At 45.2% G+C, this 12551-nt stretch overlaps 1 long non-coding RNA gene across 1 annotated transcript; it reads right to left on the bottom strand.

Moving 5' to 3' along the window:
• Nucleotides 1-10609: 10609 nt before the first annotated feature.
• On the bottom strand, nt 10610-12444 carry LOC112555361. Its single transcript, XR_003097454.1, has 2 exons — nt 12309-12444; nt 10610-12128 (listed from the first exon to the last, which is right to left on the bottom strand). It is a non-coding gene; the product is annotated as an uncharacterized LOC112555361 (long non-coding RNA).
• Nucleotides 12445-12551: the final 107 nt, after the last annotated feature.

The raw sequence follows: 12551 nt of genomic DNA, 5'->3' as shown, positions 1-12551 counted from the left end.
CAATAATTTCTTTGTCATTTTCCCTTTCACATGATCATAATTATTTACTCCGCCATTGCTGCATTTTCCAGGTGAAAGCAGTCCACTAATACACGTGTAGCGAGGTAGACAACTTGCCCCCTTAAAGGGGATTTTTACTGTAAATTTGTTGACAACATGGCGGTGGACAAAGTCAGTCGGCGACAAGAATCGTGTTTGTATAACTACAGAATGCTGCAGGAGGTCCTCGTGATTCACTTGCCATCGTGTGCGCAGGTAAACACACAACAAGGTACACGGGGTGGGTGGGGACGGGGAACGGTCGCTTTGACCTACAGCGATCTCGCCCAGCCATGTCGACCTCTCACCTGAGTTAAGTCGACCCCGCCATGTCGCCCCAACACCAGAGTCAGTCGATGCACACCCAGACTAAGTGAATGCCAGACGAACGACACCTGTGTGATGTCACTCAAACATCCACATCATGCAGTGTGCACCTGGACATTGAAGACTAAATGAGGCGTGAACGGCGCATGATTCTGTTGGTGTTGTTGAGATTAATAGCGAATTGTGTTTTATTCTGGATTTGTTCCGTGTACTCGTACTTCAGGCGATATGGTCACGCGTGTGTGTGTGTGTGTGAGCGTGTGTGTGAGCGTGTGTGTGAACGTGTATGTGTGTGTGTGTGAACGTGTATCTGTGTGTGTGAACGTGTGTGTGTGTGAACGTGTGTGTGTGTGAACAAGGTACGCATCCCGCATAGACACTTCAACTGGCCAGCAGCTGAAAACAATGAAGGAAGGAAGGTAGTCGTGTTCAGACAACAGTCTGTGTAACTGTTCAGACAACAGTCTGTATAACTGTGGTCTTCATGTCACTAGAATGACACCGAGTGTCTTTTTTCTACAAGACACTTTCACACACGAACAGCTCTTGTTTGTTAGCTAGCATGAAGTCACGTGACCACACACTTTGCACATTTTCCAATAGGTGGCGTGGCATCAACATGTCAGCCGGTGCTCACGGACTACAATCACTTTATGATCAAAGCCTGTCAAGTAAACCATCAAAATGTGAATGTCAAAATTTCAGAAAATGAGATTGCAACTCGACCCTCGGTGACTAAAACGACGATCACCTGCGTCTAGTGAGTTGAATTTTGAAAGCAACTCTCACCTTTTAGCACACTACATCAACTGCACAACATAAAATAAATGGTTGACATTACCGATGGCCATTGTCAGAAAGCGTGGAAAGAGCAAGGTCCTCCACAACCTCTTCATTGACCGCACTTAGTGACCCTGTCGGCCATGGCGGCTGTTAACAGTGGAACCTGATCTCTCTAACTTCTTTTTCTCCACATCAGAACCCAGGCTGTGGGAGTTATCTTCTCAACGACAAACCCAAGGTTGTATAAGTTTAAAGAATTCTCCATCTACAGATACCAACATTACTCCAGTGTGAACATTTTGACCATCAAATCGCTATCCAAACATTTCAAACTCCATCTTAGTAATTTTGGTATCAAATCAAAACCTGTTCTCTACCCTGGTGATGAAGCTGTATAATGTCAGACATGTATAAAGTTGTATAATGTCAGACTTGTATAAAGCTGTATAATGTCAGACTTGTATAAAGCTGTATAATGTCAGACTTGTCCTCTCACGCGCAGGAATGGGACGCGAAGGTCGAGTGGTGTCTACAACCAGGACAAAGCTTTTGACCCCGAGGACCACAAACCGCTCAGGTTGGGCAGTTGCAAGCCGCCTTTTTCTGTTTTATTTGCATCCAGTCATAAAATAAATCACACAATTAAACAGAAGAACAACAAATATCATTTTCCATTCTTTATTGATGTTCCAAAAGTAATGAAGAATGTGTACAATTTGTTGGACAATGAAGGCTTTTTCACCAAACTAGCCTGCTTAGCTTGGAGTTGCAGCAACGACTTGCCACAGTCTTAGTATGATCACTGACCCCTCACTGACCCCAAACTGACCCCTCACGGACCACTAGTTATTACTGTCAAATGGCTAAAGGTATTTATAACAAGTCATAGAAAGATCCTGCAGAATGTGAAGTTGCTTGTTTCTACTCGATGAATCCAGGAGTCTTGAGCCGCAGTCACGACCAGATGTCCGGACACCTGTCAGGCCGGTCTCTAGCGGGACAGTGTCGTCAAGCACAGGAAACGATGGTTTTGGGTGAAGGTTGAGAACATTACACGCTTGATCAACAGGCTGAAGTGAGTTCAAACTTTTTGCCATTTCCATTCAACTCGGACTTCATGGCATTTGCTGACCTCGAGGATTGGCACTAAATGTGATTGGCACTAAAATTAAGAGCGACCTTTAGCTATCAGTCGGCCATCAGTCGGTCGTCCCCTGACCGCCACCTGTCGTTGGGGGATGACATGGATGACCACAGCAGCTACAGCCCCGTGTGCCAGACTCTGTCAAATGTCTTTTTAAAGTCAATGAAGTTGTAGTAGAGGTCCCGCTGTGGACCATCACGGGTGGAACTGATAAAAAGGTTAATAACCGATAGGTCACCGTCTTGTGTAGGTTGACACTTGAGACTGTCAAAGACTTGCTACTGAGCAGAAAGTTCGTTACACCTGTAAGCGGTGAACAGAGGGCTTGATGTAGTTGTAGGTACTGAGCAGTGTGTGTGAGAGAGAGAGAGAAGCAGGTGGGTATAGTGAGTGTGGCACTCACACACTTGGGTGAGGTGTGCGACCTCCAGGCCTCAGTCACCGGACACAGATGCTGGCACCCAAGATGTGAAGCCTGTCGCGACTGCAACTGCCCTCGATATGATGGTCGACAGGACATACGGGTAGGTTTGATGGGAGGCCTTACATCGGGTGTACCCGTATTAAAATTTACATAGCAGCTGGCGACACCTGCACAGAAACCAACGTCGTGCTACGCTGTCTCCAATGTTTTATGCTAGTTCCATTCATTTTTTTAGGGGTGAACAAAAAATGTGAACTATTGTCCCCTTCATTAAGGATGTGCTAAGACTTTGTGGAGAGTTGTCGGCTGCAAGGGTGGATTTTATTGCGACATTTTGGATTTATTTTGACATTGGCGCATCCTGACTAAACCAGGGTTCCCTCAGGACACCTTTTGAAATCAGCGGCTTTCGGGTCTGTGGTAAGAAATATCTGTGATTGTGTGTGTGATTGTGTGTGTGTGTGATTTGTGTGTGTGATTGTGTGTGTGATTGTGTGTGATTGTGTGTGTTTGTGTGTGCGTCTGTTCGTGGCTGTATATGTGTGTCTGAGGTAGAGACAGAAGCACGTGGTGTATGCAGGGTGTATACATGTAAGCTATGATGTTCGTGATCAGTGAATGCTTCCGGAATGAGTCTGCATTTTCTTCTTTGGCTGGAATCGCGATAACAATTATCTCATGTTATGCTATGATCAGCAAAATTGACGACGACGCTGATGATGAAACAGAGGAAGCTGGTGTTGATAGTGGTTGTGGTGAGGGTCTGATGGCGATGTCGCCGTGTCGGGAGGATCAGGCGGAGACAACCGTGTTCAGTGCTGACGTCTGGTGCAAACTTTACGACTGGCGCTGAACAATGGATTAGCTGTGTGGACAGTCAAGCAAGGCCTGGGAGGGCAGTTAATCATGCTTCATATCACTGCGGCCAGATTAATGTCACCATAAAATCGCATAAAATCTACATCCTCAGCAGTCAAGGTGAGACAATCCCTGCTGAGTCCCTACAAAAACAAGGGAGCACAACTCTCGCCGACCTGGCCCATCATGGCTCGATGTTCCTTGACGGATCTCTGCAGGGTACATCGCAAGTTGAAAATAAATGTAGTTTGAAAAAAAAAAAAAGTCAGCCACCATATCCCCGACGTCTGGAACGAGGAGCTTCTCACGTTATTTGTGTTTATCGTCTGCGTCGATCTGAAATCCAAGACCTCGCCGCCGTCAGCGACAGCCATCAAAGCGCGCCTCTGGTCGCGCCGCACGTACCCGCTTACTCATTCCGGGTACGAGGTGGCGGGGTGGGGAAAATGGCGTGGGACAAAACATGGCCTGTCAAGCGTGCTGCCTGTGTGCAATGTGCTTTTTTCTTTTTTAAAACATTTTTGTGGCCTTGTGCCGTGAAACTCTAGCTGCAAACCCTCGGCGCGTCTCCTGCGTGTCTCTCACGCGAGCCGCCGTCCTCCGGGTAATGGAGGGTTAGTGGAGGTAGTGCTGACACTGTGTTGGAAACTTCGACACACAGGACAGCAAATGTTTTAGTTGTAATGTACCGACTATTGATAATGTATCGGCGATGTGTGAAGTGTAGTCTATCCTTGGTGTATTCACTTTGATGTGTCGTCTGTGATGTGGCGACTGTGATATGTCTGTAAATTATGATCTGTGATGTAGCCACTGTGATATGTCTGTGATGTAGCAACTCTGATCTGTCTGTAATGTAGCCACTGTGATCTGTCTGTGATGTAGCCACTGTGATATGTCTGTGATGTAGCCACTGTGATTGTCTGTAAATTATGGTCTGTGATGTGTCGACTCTGTGATGCAAAGTCTCAGATATCAAGTTTCTCAACTATCGACTGTATGTGATGTGTGGGATGGACCAACTAAGTATCGGTAGTTTGGGATGTATCGATGTTCATGATGTATTATCTTCATTATGATTTCAGTGATGTTTGACTATTGAGGTCACGTGGTCCGTTATCGTCAGAAATGAGAGTGGGAACTGGGAGGTTGCTATCTGATGGTGCAGCTACGGTCACACAAATACAAGTATGACCATCAAAACAAAGACAGTTATGATCGTGTGTACACCTGTATTTATCGAAAAAAGGATCCAGCACCTCTGACCTGTGACCTGTGACCTGGCATTCTACGGACTGGAAGCAGGAGAGTGAATAAGAACAGTGGAGCTTGGGTAGCTGTGTAGTAAAGTGGCAAGAGAGAAAGGGATTGAGAGGAAGAGAGGGTTGAGGACATCAAAACAAATGCATGCGTCTGGCCCGGGTGGAAAAACGGTTGACCTGAGATTTGAGGGCTTGCGATACCCCTGTGGGAGTAGGTGGGAGGGTAGACTGCCCACCTTTGAAGTTGCGGACGCGTGGCTGAGCAGGGTAGGCTTTACTCCAGAGCCAGCAGTCTCTCTCTCACACACACCGACACTCTCTCCACCACCACCTGCCCCACCTGCTCCCACCCAGCGGCCTACCCTTGCACGGCAAGGTAACACGAACTTCACCTGCAACATTTTTGTAAGTTTAACTTCACTCACCCCAAAATGACCTGAGTGTTGCCTTTAGCAGTTGGTCGGGACACGTGATCACGTGACATCACTGCTGGGGAATTTCGGGTAGCATCCCCATCTCCTACATTTGGTTTTTGTTTTTTCTTGATAATGTCGTTTGTCGGTTTTGTAACTTTCTCCATGGTGTGAGCTGGCCACAGACACCCAGCCCCTGGTCCCCGAGTTTTGCTGCTCCACCCTGCCTCTGGTCTCTGTCCTTTAGTCAGTTATTGTTGGCAGCTACCCACAGACGAGATGAGATGTGATGAGATGATCAGCAGATGAGATGAAGAAGGTGAGATGATCAGTAGATGAGGTGAAGTGAGGTGAGATCAGATGTCATTCCGTTATCTACTCGCGGGGACAGAGACGGGTAGCTGTGGTGTGACAGGAGGACTGACAGTGTAACACTACAGCTACAGCTACATAGTGTCACAGCAACACAGGAGGACAGTGAGACACTACAGTCTGTCATCGCCTGCATCCACCGCCATCTCACCCCTATCCTCACCTTTGATGTCAGCGACATTAGGAGGAGGGGTTGGGAGGTTTCGGGTGATGGAGGGGGGAGTTTGGGGAGTTGGTGCGGGATGGGGGCTAACTTTGATCATCGTTGCAGGCCTTTGAATGGAGACGTAGAGGTGTGTGTGTGTGTAAGTGAGTGTGTTTGTGTGTGTGTGTGAGTGTGTTTGTGTGTGTGTGAGTGTGTTTGTGTGTGTGTGAGTGTGTTTGTGTGTGTGTGAGTGTGTTTGTGTGTGTGTGTGAGTGTGTTTGTGTGTGTGTGTGAGAGAGAGTGTTTGTGTGTGTGTGTGTGAGAGAGATTTTCATTATCGTATAATTTATATAATTTGTATGGAGGATGGACCTGTGCTTGATTTATCAAACAGACATTCCCTGTGACCGCCCCCCTCAAACAATTTACGTGTCAATGAGAGGTTGATTGTACTTTATAACTGTCAGTCAACACGGCCAGACATCCATCCCCTTGTCACTCCAGTCATTTCCAGCAGCGGTGGGAGGAGGAGTTGGTAGGCGCAGGCATGAAAGTAAGATGGCATTAAAAACAAGCAGGTAATTGTGTCGATGCAGGTGAATTAGCGGCTGGAGAGTGGTCAGAAATGAACACACTGTTCAAAACGGATAAAGGCCCACGACGGTAGAGGTTGTTGTAGTGGCACTGGAAGAGGAGTTATAAACTGATAATAAATAAATAAACAAATAAACAAATAAACTCATGCGATGGACATAAACCTGAAGGCCAGAAACTCGCCGGAGAGTCGTGCACACAGATTGACTCGTACCCGAGTGACGGGAGCTAAGTGGAATCATTGCGGGTAGTGGAGCTCGAGGTCGGGTAGTAAAGAAGATGAGGCTGTCACAACCACGTCACACACTGACGTCACGCGCGTTCACACAACACAAAACACAGCGATCTGCCAATGGGCTTCTCGTGTTCTTTACTAAAAAAAAAAAACCCTTACTTATCCTCTCTCTCGGGGAAAGTGGGTCAAAGGTCTGGTAGACCCAAAAACAAATTAACAAAACCACAAAGCATAAACATACACTAACTATCCAATACACATGACATTCGGCACACTGTCCTCTCTCAACGGTGGTAGTCCACCGTGCCTGTCCAATTCCGCGGTGTTATAACAATACAAAGCGCCACTCTGGAAATAAGTCTCGAGCGCACATAGTTCTCAGATATTGTATATAAAGATTAACACTTACAGTTACTGGTTTACTCACGTCTCTTCCGCGACATAAAAGTCCGATCTCTGGGGCACGAACGCTCCTTCACAGTCCACGGCGAACGTACAGACTCACTTACACACACAACACCTATTCCAATAGAAACCCAGTTCTCCCTCGCAGTCCACGGCGAGTGTTCAGGTCGTCTTACACATGAAAACACATATTCCAACGGACTCTCTATAGCCAGCTCACACGAGGCTATCCACTAGAGAACACATACTCCACTTGAGAACACATACCATACGACACTAGGGTCGCGGACGCTTCCGACTCGTACACCAAAACTTCCCTCGTCTCGGCGGCTTCTTTGGGAAACACACCCTCCAATGGATCCTTCACCAGCTCACTCTGCTGTCGGATTCCTTCAGAGTTCTCTCCCTCCTAGGTTCTCGCAGAGGTTATCTCTCTCTCTCCCGTAGGTTCTCTCAGGAGTTCTCTCAGGAGTTCTCTCATACGTTCCTTGTCTGGGCAAGCAACTCGCTCCACTATTCCTGGTCTCCGTAAGTTCTCTCACCATAAGTTCTCGCAGGGGTTATCTCTCTCTCTCTCCCGTAGGTTCTTTCATCATAAGTTCCTTGACTAGGCCAGGAACTCAAACCACTCATTCCCGGTCCCTGTAACCACACGTACAGCAAGACCCTCCGACTTGGCGGTTTCGTTGGGAATCCTCATCATAAGTTCCTTCTTCATAAGTTCCTCTCAGCATAAGTTCCTGTAACTCGGTGGTTAATTAATGTACTGAATTTATATCCTACTACATATTGTGCCAAAACTTCAAGTGAAAAAATATATTTACTCTAGAAAATTAAATCATTTATATAAATCATTTAGAAACACATCTCTTTACATCCTCAATTAAAATTCACAACTTCTGCACCAATTAATCTGTTACCTTGACTAGGCAAGGAACTTAAACCACTCATTCCCGGTCCCTGTAACCACACGTACAGCAGGACCATCCGACTTGGCGGTTTTCGTTGGGAATGCTCATACACTGTTCTCCAAGCCCAAGCTTGGGGTGAACTTTTGCTCACTACTTTTGTCTGGTTGCACGAGAATTTCATTTAACACTGGCCGGTCACTTCTCTCAGACTCACTCGCTATCCACGTGACCAAGGGAAACAACTCTCGTCCCTGACACAATACATGTACACAACACACGTCCCTGACATTCCTCCCCCCTTACAAAAAAAAATGTTCACATTTTTCAGTACTAAGATGTCTCACCACAGTCCCAAGGGATCTCTTGATCCGCCTCCACGCGCGACAAGACGTCCGCTAACTTACTACAAGTACCCTTAATAGATTCCCCTTGGAAGTGGTATTCTATCCTTACAGAGTCATGTAAAGATTAGCTTGACAGATCAGCTTGCCAGTTGTTTTTTCTTGAGAGCTCTCACAAATTTCTTCTTATTTTTGCCCTCTGGATCGAAACTTAACAGCAGATATCCTAATTCTTTGAAAGTTGTCCCATAATAGTCTCTGAAAATGCTCGTTTTTTGTGACTTTTCCCAGAGCTGTCTTGAGTTCTTTGAAGTCTGATGAACCTCAAACTCTTTGGTCAAGGTGCCAATGTCTGTCGTCGTTTCCTCTATCTCACTCGACATTCTGATGTCTCATGTTCAGATACACCTCTTTAGTTTTTCTCTCGTCATCGTAAATTCGTTTAAATTCTCTTATCAGTTTTGTCAATCGTTCCACCACTTTGTTAGTCTCAGCATTTGCTATCTCCACTTCCAGAGATTTTTCTTTTGTTACAGTATTATCAAGTTCTTTCTTCATACTTTCGTTACGTTCCTTGAAGAATTTTGATTTCTGCTAAGGCTTTCTGAAGGTCATCGGACTGTTTCTTATGACCTAATTCAAGTTCACGAACTTTTCTTCAAAGTCACCAACTGTGATCCACTGTTGTTTACACATTTCATCTCTTTCTTTTCGCCAAACCTCTGTCTCAGTCTTAAGCCGAATAATTTCTTTGTCCCGGTCACTAATTTCTCTCTGCAATCTGTGTTCACTATGTTTTGTATTTTCTTTAAAGTTCTGTAAACTTTGTTGTACCGCTTTGATTTCGTCACTCAGGTCGTTGATTTTGTGGTTCAGTTCTTCATGAACCTCCTGAAGAGTTGATTCTCTTTGTATTGACGGCTGTTGCGTTTGTGACACACGTTGAGCCTTGGTTCTCTCAGACTCTAGATAATGAGGAGTAGTTTCCCTTCTAACATTTACTTGGTATCTGTGTTCTTGTGCTCTTTCTCTTCTGTTTGAGGCTGTAAACATAGGAGTGACACTTGCCGGAGACGGGTTCTCCTTTCTCAGGGTAGCTTCATTGCTGTTTATGTATCGAGCTCTATGGTATTGACAATACCTGGCTATGTGTCCATATGCTTCACAGGTGTAACATTGGCGCTGTGATGTCCATCGATGCCGATTGCCAGAAGATGTGGCATCTTTCTGGTTCTTCTTCTCAGTATAACTTTATTGGTCCTAGGTGTTGAGCTCTCTGATAGAGACAGTTCCGGGCAATGTGACCATATCGTTTACAATTGTAGCATTGCCTCTGAGAAGACCCTAGTGTGTTGACACACACTCTGGCAATGTGTCCGAGTCCCTTGCATGCGTAACACTTGATCTTACTATTGAAGTTGAAGACCTCTTCTCTGGTGTATAGCGATCTCTTGAGGAACAATCGTGACACCGCGTGCTCTCTCCTGCACCCTGGCTCACAGCGGCGAATTCCGAACCGTCACCTTGTTCGGCTTCAGCTTCTCTTTCTAATCTGTCTACTGTTCTCTCACTTGATAATCTTTCTGCTTCCTTTTTTTTCGCTAACCTATTCCTTTCTTCTCTCTTGGCTAACCATTCTGCCTCTTCTCTATCTGCTTCTTCGTCGTATCTCTCAAGACACTGTAGGACGTATTGTTGCAGGGTACTATCAGTGTAGCCCAGTTTCTGACCCTGGGCTATGAGACTGGGTACGTCCGGTAACTCCATATCAAATGCAACTAGTAACAATCGGCACTGACAAATTCCCTATATCCCACTAAATAGAGTCAAACTACAACACAAAAAAACAAACCTTGGGAATTCCTATCAACACCAACACCTATCTATACACTCTTACACATCAACCGATATATCAATAATACAAAATGCACGTCAACCTGGTAACTACCATCACCAGAATCAATACCTGTATCAATAAGGGTTTCCACAACCTCACTTAAAGTGTGTCACAATCCGTTACAAAACCTTTCGGCTTGCACACTACACAGCATGTCATCAATGATAACAGAATAGTACCTTATCGCATGTCATCAAAGGAAAACAGAGTAATTCTTTATAGCATGTCATCAATGGAAAACAGAGCATTTCATACAAGCTGCTTCATATATCATGTCATCAATCACAAAACAGGATTGCATCCAAAAAAAATGTTTCAAAAGAAATTTGAGAAACTTTCCTTAAATTCCAACCAAAATCAGAGTACACATAGGAATATTCAGAGTATTACCAGTTCAAAACAAGCATGATACGGCAAAGGAGTTAGAGAAAGCCCAAAAAAAAGAAAAGAAAAAAAAAATTTTTTTCATAAAAACAACAAGACAGATAGCTACAGGATAGATATCATCCACGCCTACTTCCGGTTACTGCACACACGCTCGTACACAGAGGAAAGAGCAGGGAAGGAAAGACGAGACCAACAGTAGAAAAAAGAGACTAGACCCTCTCTTTGGAGCGAACTATACAATCTCCGCAGACCCGTAGAGCTGGAGACGGGGATAGAACAAAAACAAAATAAAAACCATAAACAAACACAGACACAAAACAACAACAAAAAAAAAACAAACTAAAAAAAACAAAACAACACAAAAACACAACAACAAACAAAATCAGGAAAAAAAAATAAATAAATCTCCAAAAGTAATCTCCAAGGAGGACAACTTGCGCACGACAAATCACAACACGAGACAGACCCACGACAGATCACGTCGGGGTCACCAATTGTCACGACCACGTCACACACTGACGTCACGCGCGTTCACACAACACAAAACACAGCGATCTGCCAATGGGCTTCTCGTGTTCTTTACTAAAAAAAAAAAACCCTTACTTATCCTCTCTCTCGGGGAAAGTGGGTCAAAGGTCTGGTAGACCCAAAAACAAATTAACAAAACCACAAAGCATAAACATACACTAACTATCCAATACACATGACATTCGGCACACTGTCCTCTCTCAACGGTGGTAGTCCACCGTGCCTGTCCAATTCCCGCGGTGTTATAACAATACAAAGCGCCACTCTGGAAATAAGTCTCGAGCGCACATAGTTTCTCAGATATTGTATATAAAGATTAACACTTACAGTTACTGGTTTACTCACGTCTCTTCCGCGACATAAAAGTCCGATCTCTGGGGCACGAACGCTCCTTCACAGTCCACGGCGAACGTACAGACTCACTTACACACACAACACCTATTCCAATAGAAACCCAGTTCTCCCTCGCAGTCCACGGCGAGTGTTCAGGTCGTCTTACACATGAAAACACATATTCCAACGGACTCTCTATAGCCAGCTCACACGAGGCTATCCACTAGAGAACACATACTCCACTTGAGAACACATACCATACGACACTAGGGTCGCGGACGCTTCCGACTCGTACACCAAAACTTCCCTCGTCTCGGCGGCTTCTTTGGGAACACACCCTCCCAATGGATCCTTCACCAGCTCACTCTGCTGTCGGATTCCTTCAGAGTTCTCTCCCTCCTAGGTTCTCGCAGAGGTTATCTCTCTCTCTCCCGTAGGTTCTCTCAGGAGTTCTCTCAGGAGTTCTCTCATACGTTCCTTGTCTGGGCAAGCAACTCGCTCCACTATTCCTGGTCTCCGTAAGTTCTCTCACCATAAGTTCTCGCAGGGGTTATCTCTCTCTCTCTCCCGTAGGTTCTTTCATCATAAGTTCCTTGACTAGGCCAGGAACTCAAACCACTCATTCCCGGTCCCTGTAACCACACGTACAGCAAGACCCTCCGACTTGGCGGTTTCGTTGGGAATCCTCATCATAAGTTCCTTCTTCATAAGTTCCTCTCAGCATAAGTTCCTGTAACTCGGTGGTTAATTAATGTACTGAATTTATATCCTACTACATATTGTGCCAAAACTTCAAGTGAAAAAATATATTTACTCTAGAAAATTAAATCATTTATATAAATCATTTAGAAACACATCTCTTTACATCCTCAATTAAAATTCACAACTTCTGCACCAATTAATCTGTTACCTTGACTAGGCAAGGAACTTAAACCACTCATTCCCGGTCCCTGTAACCACACGTACAGCAGGACCATCCGACTTGGCGGTTTCGTTGGGAATGCTCATACACTGTTCTCCAAGCCCAAGCTTGGGGTGAACTTTTGCTCACTACTTTTGTCTGGTTTGCACGAGAATTTCATTTTAACACTGGCCGGTCACTTCTCTCAGACTCACTCGCTATCCACGTGACCAAGGGAAACAACTCTCGTCC

The sequence above is a fragment of the Pomacea canaliculata genome, linkage group LG14 (assembly GCF_003073045.1).
Source record: "Pomacea canaliculata isolate SZHN2017 linkage group LG14, ASM307304v1, whole genome shotgun sequence".
NCBI classification, from domain to species: Eukaryota; Metazoa; Mollusca; class Gastropoda; order Architaenioglossa; family Ampullariidae; genus Pomacea; species Pomacea canaliculata.
The sequence above is the reverse complement of the archived record's forward strand: the minus strand, read 5'-3'. Positions and strand labels throughout refer to the sequence as shown.